We start from the raw sequence: 6603 nt of genomic DNA on the forward strand, positions 1-6603 counted from the left end.
AAAAGATTGAAATAGTCAAAGACTTCATATTACATGGTTCTACAATCAACAGCAATGGAAGCAGTCAAGATATCAGATGACGTATAGCACTAGGCAAATTGATTGTGAAGGCCCTCTTTCAAGTGCTGAAGAGCAAAGATATCTCCTGGAAGACTAAGGTGTGCCTGACACAAGCCATGGCATTTTCAAGATCTGATGGCACAGTGCCTAAGGCATTTGACTGCTAAGCAGAAACCTGGTGGTTCAAACTCACTAGCTACTCCTCAGAAGGAAGGCTGTGCAATCTACTTGTGTAGTGATACTGGCTTGGAAACCCAAGAAGCGTTCTCTGTGAGCTGGGTCCAACTTGATGGCAGTGAGTTTGGTTTTGATTTGGTTTATATCTATGTAAGAGCTGGACACAGTGAATAAGAAAGACCAAGGAAGTGTTGATGCTTTTAAGGTGTATTTGTTGGCAAAGAATGCTGAAAGTACCATGGATGCTAAAAGAACTAACAAACCTGTCCTGGAAAAAGTGCAGCCAGAATGATCCTTGGAAGTGAGAATGGCAAGACTTCATCTCACTTATTTTGGTCATGTTGTAAGAAGGGACCATTCACTGAAGAAGGATATCATGCTTGGTAAAATGGAGGGTCGGGGAAAAGGGGAAAGGCCTCTCTACAAGATGGATTGACACAGCGGCTGCAATGATGGGCTCAGGTATATCAGGGATCGTGGAGCTGGCACAGGACCAGGCAGTGTTTTGTTCAGCTGTGCATAGGGTTGCTACGAGTCTGAGATGACTCAACGGTACCTAACAACAACAACAACACTGCTGATGATACAACTCTTGCTCCATTTCAGTACTAGCAGGTTTTTTGTATGATGTTCCCTGAAGTCATCTTGATGCTTCTGTGTAGAAGAGTTACATGTATTTCAACAAACAGATTTTTTCAAATTCAATAAAACCTGTTTCAAATCCTTGTTCTAGTACTAACCAGCAACAGTTAACTTCACTTAACTTTGATATCTCCATGCATAAATTTTAATATAAAAAAACATTTGCAGGGTTATTTTCCAGTTCATTGTATTGTAAATTGTCAACACAATTTTGGCTTTCATTCTCATTATTTAACTCAGAAATAAAACAAAAAACCAAAATTCCAAAAGCACTGTAGCAGGACCGTTAATATCAATCGTGCCTTTCTTTTCTCTTTTGTCTGTAAATAAATGGAAATGTTACTTTTGCATTTATTATCTTCTCATAATAAGTTTTACTTTGCATTATTCGAAGTGTCACACCATGTTGCAAGGGGTATGCAGATGGCTGTCTATCAATTATGTAGCTAGGTATTAGGCATAAAACCAAAGCAAACCAATGGCCATCGAGTCCTTTCTGAGTCTTCGTGACATTACAGGGCAGAGTAGACTGCCTCAGAGGGTGTACGAGCTTATCAATCTTTACAGAAGCAGACTTCCTTATCTTTCTCCCATGGAGTGGATTGTGGTTATGAACTTTTGACCTTTTGATTAGTAGTTGAATGCTTTAACCACTATGCAATCAGGGTTCCTTAGTAGACATAAAACACGCTAGAATGTGGCACATAAGATAGACACTGTCCATAGCATTTACTATTTATAGTAGAATACAAGCACATAAACAGGAAAAGGTAGTTTGGTAAGACCCATGGCCGCAGAAGATTAGAGTGTGACAGGACTGTGTGGAAGAGTAGGCCCAATCTACAGGTGGTGATAGTGTTGGTGGTGGAGGAGCAGGATGTGGTCAGAGAAAGATTCCTGGTGCAAATGCCATTTAAATTGAGAGGTAGAGGACTGGTGGTGTTTTGGAAGTTGAAAAATGAGAATAAGGCACTTAGTCACAATTTGAGAAGTGACCTAAATAAAGAAGAAAAAGGCACAGGAAGTTTAGTATGTTGGACCACAGAAGTGGAAAATAGCAAATAATTTAGCAAATGATAATCAAGTGCAGTTTTTTTTTTTTTTTCCTAAGGAATATTACAGGGTTCCTATTTTGAGCTCTTGATATGAGTAAGTTTACAATTTCAAAAAGCAAATTATTTTATTATCATTCTCACATTGTACTTTCTCTCTCTTATCTCTAGATCCTGTATATTTGGGTTGCTAGTTGTTTATGTATCAGAATTCTAGCCTTATTAGCTTTCTTAGATTTGATGCTGTATTTTTCTTAGTGTAAATACTACATGTTCAAGATTTAATGTTTCAGTTAGTACATCAATATCTATCTATCTATATTTAATTTCAATGCACTCGTTAGTTCATTATCAGGCAGTACCAGTGTATTCTATTTCCTTCTTAACTGAATTCATAGCTTTTGTGGCAAGAATTTTAACTTTTATCAATGAAACCTGCAAATCTTGTGATTTTAAAGCTTTTCTATTAGTAAATATTTTTTTTACAAACCTAAACTTTTATACTTAGCCAATATATTGTAATGTACTTCAGGCAATTTAAATTATTTCCTTGTTTCTTCTTAAAAATGATATTGATTCTTTTTAATCTTACAATTTCTCCATTCAAGTAGGTGTGTTTTGAGGACATGATATGCAGTATTGCACCAGTATTTTATAAATCCCCCAGGTTTTCAGCTTTGGTAAGGCAAAATTGAAAGTGAGGTCATGCTTAGATTTCCTGAAACAACCATTTTCATATTTTCTTACTGAAGGTTATCATTCTCAAAAAGGTTTATTTATAAGGAGAAGCAAGGAGTGAGTTTATTATGCATGGTATTGAATACAATGTCAAATTAGGATCTGGAAGAGATAAAATAGGAGGGAAACCTAAGAAAATAGGATTAATGTCGATGTCATTATTCCTCTAATGCTTTGAGAATAATAAAATTATTTTGACTAAGTTATTAAAGGCTTTTTTGACTTGTTTGTTCCTCAGGGTGTAAATAAATGGGTTTAACATGGGGGAAATGGAAGTAGTTAGTATTGTCACCCCCTTATTAATGGCCATTTCATATTTTGCTGAAGGTTTGGTATAGACAAAGATGCAGCTGCCATAGGTGATAGAAACCACAATGATGTGGGAAGAACAGGTGGAAAAGACCTTTTTCCTTTGTTTGGCAGAGGGGAATCTTAGAATTGTTCTGATGATATACATGTAGGACACCACCACACACACAAGAGTCATGATGAAGATCAACACAGAGCCCACAAGAATCAGCAGGTCTATGATCCACGTATCTGTTCATGAGATCTTCAGGAGAGGATTAGCATCACAGAAGTGGTCAATGACATTTGAATCACAGAATTCCAGATCCGGTCCCAGGATAAAGGGTGGGAATATGATCAACAGAGTAGTTATCCAGCAGCCCAAGATAAGCCTTTTGCAGGCACTGTGGTTCATGATGGTCAAATAATGCAAGGGTTTGCAGATGGCCACTTATCGATCATAGGACATGGTAGCCAGGAGGAAAAATTCTGTTACTGCAAACAGGTATGTCAAAAACAATTGGCTTAGGCAAGTATTATAACTAATGACCCTGTCACCTGTTGATATACTGTATAGGAATCTGGGAATGCAGGCAGAGGTAAATGAGATTTCTAAGAAGGAGAAATTTTGGAGAAAAAAGTACATGGCAGTTTTAAGGTGGACATCCACTAATGTGAGGAAGATGATGGTGAGGTTTCCAGTTACACTCAACATGTAGGTGATCAGTAGAAATATGAAAATGAGAATCTGCAGTTGTGGGTCTTCAGTCAGTCCCAGGAGGATGAATGTGGTTAGAGCCGTATGGTTTCTCATGCCTGGCTGCTGACTTCTGCCCAATCTGTGTGTGAAACTGAGAGACGAAGAATGTGAGAAGAGGAAGGGATAATTTTTCTGAAGGATTTTGGTTACAAATACCAGACAATGTCTTTTAAATGTATTTGCTTGAGTTGATAATGAATATTTTTAAAACATTCATGCTGTCAACTCTTTTTTTATGTCATTCAACTGGTTTGAAATCTGACTTTCAAACATTTTTAACCACTGCATGTGGCAAAACATGCATTTCATATTGCAATCCAGTATGAACATTTATTTAGTTGCATATATCTGAAGCAAAACTATCACAAAAATCACTATATACCTGTTCCACCAGGAATAACAAGATAATGATGATTAGGTGTCCTTTGTAAGAATGTTAGTCTACTCACCAACTATAATTTTACTCAATTTCGTTTATTTGCTTAAAACTTTTCTTCTGGAGAAATTGTTAACATATAGGGTTGGTTATGACAAAATATTTCTGAATCTCGATTATAGCAATTTATCTCTCTGTTCTACTGCTATGGCCAAACCCATAATTGATATGTAAAATATATTTCCCTTATACAAAGTCATCCTTTAGATCTTTTCCAGGAGTTTCTGAATGTTTATGCGTTTAATACATTTTCACTGATTTCCTGCTCTGGTGCACAACACAGAGAGAGTTAAATAATAAGTGAGGGAATGTTCATTTTTTAAAAATTTCATTCTGCTTTGCTTCTGACTCACAATCATTCTCCTTGTTTTCATGTCACTGATATTACAATCAGCTCTGTAGGCATTAAATGCTGCTGTTGTTGTTATATGGTGTCAAATTGGAACCAACTCATAGTGACCTCTCCTCGGGTTTCCGAGGCAGTATCACTACGGAAGTAGATTGCCCAAGCTTCCTTCCCAGGAGTGGCTGGTGGGTTTGAACCACCAGCATTCTGGTTAGTCTCCGACTTCATTTTCTGCCTTTGCTTTAACAATCTGCAACATATTTTCTAATTCCTGATTTCCATCTTACTCAATTGTTTACGATATGGCTTCTGAATTTCCCACTAATTTCTTTAAAATTAAATAAAGCATAGCCATTTTATTTGACCTGTTGTTTTGTTTGGCATTGCCAACCATTCCTTTCTTCTCACTATAGACATATCGTTCATGATATTCACACTTATTACTTTTACTTTGCTTTCTGCTTCTCTAAAGATAATCTCTTCTCCTACTCATCTGGTGTAGTGTTTAAGGCATTTTGACTGCTAACCAGAAGGCTGGCAGTTCAAACCCACCAGCCACTCTTCGGGAGGAAGGTTGGGTAATATTTTTCCATAGTGATTCTGCCTCGGAAACCCAAGGAGGGGTCTTTATGAATCGGATCAGACTCCAAGGCAGTGAGTTTTTTTTTTTTTTTTTTTTTTTTTTTTTTTTTTTTAATTGATGATACAGCTCTACTTGTATTGTTTCTTAGTTTAGCCCTATCTTGAAATTCTATTTACACGGAAAGTACTTTTATTTAATTTTGCTGTTTCCATGACACTAACTTGGGAATTTTCCTTTTTTTATTTTTTTCTGGTGGCAGCATTGGGAAGAGTGGCTCTAGACCACACTACATTGAGTGACAGGCCTTGTGGTAACCACTTCACATGGACTATCTGAACAGATTCTTCTCTAATTGTTGTGTTTTTCCCATCTCTTACTCCATTCTGCTTCCTGATTCTGACTTATGTCTGGCTCTTCCTGACTCCTTCCTCAGTCCTCTGCTTAGACTCTTCAGAGGAGTCAGATTCTGTTTTTTATGCAACAAAGAAGGTGTAAAAATTGAAATGAGAGTTTTTGTCTTGTTTATTGTACAGACATAAAATTGGAAAAAACCTGAGACATTTCAATAAAATGCATTAAAAAAAGAGAGACCTACATAAATAGAAGAACATACCATGCTCAAGGACAGGAAGGGTGAATAATGTGAATGTCAGTACTATTCAAAGTAATCTATAGGTTCAAAGAAGTAATCCTGATCCAGATTCCATGGACAAACCAAACACTAAGCCCTACTAAAGAAGAAAAACAAAGTAGAAGTTCTCAGATTCACCAATCTCAAAAGCTACTACACAGCCGTGGTAGTCATAACAGCCTGGTATTGGTACAATGACAGACACATAGATGAGTGGAACAGAATTGAGAATCCAGACATAGATCTATCCACCTATAGACAGCTTATCTCTGACATAAGTTTGAAACTCATTAAATGGGGAAGAGATAGTTCCTTTAACAAAAGGTGCTGACAAAACTAGATATTCAGTTGCTGAAAAATTAAACAAGTCCTACACCTTACACTATGCACAAAAACTGACTCTGGATGGATCAAAGACTGAAAAGTAAAACCCCAAATTGTAAAGTCCATCAATGATAAAATAGGGGCAAACTTAAGGACCTTAATTTATTCCATAAATAGACTTTCAAGCATAACCAAAAATGCACAAACAGCAGAAGACAAAGTAGATGACTGGAACCTTATAAAAATTAAATTGTTGTTCATCAAAAGACTTCTTCAGAAGGATAAAACAAATTTACATACTGGGAAAAATATTTGGTGACATATCTGAAAAGGGCCTTATCTCTAAGATTTATAGACAATTTCAATACTTCAACCTCAAAAGGTTAAACAAGCCCATTAAAAGATGGGCAGAGAACATGAAGGGACATTTCACCAAAGATGATATTCAGGTTTCCAACAAACACATGAAGAAATGCTTGTGATCTATAGCCACTAGAGAGATGCAAGTCAAAACAACAATGATATATCATCTCATCCCAGGAGTAATAGCAAAGTTCAACAAGACA

At 36.6% G+C, this 6603-nt stretch overlaps 1 pseudogene; it reads right to left on the reverse strand.

Moving 5' to 3' along the window:
• Positions 1-2835: 2835 nt before the first annotated feature.
• LOC103212667 lies at positions 2836-3810 on the reverse strand (annotated as a pseudogene).
• Between the last annotated feature and the right edge of the window lie 2793 nt (positions 3811-6603).

Source organism: Orycteropus afer, unplaced genomic scaffold, assembly GCF_000298275.1.
Source record: "Orycteropus afer afer isolate SDZICR_OR568_19922 unplaced genomic scaffold, OryAfe1.0 scaffold01059, whole genome shotgun sequence".
Lineage (NCBI taxonomy): Eukaryota > Metazoa > Chordata > Mammalia > Tubulidentata > Orycteropodidae > Orycteropus > Orycteropus afer.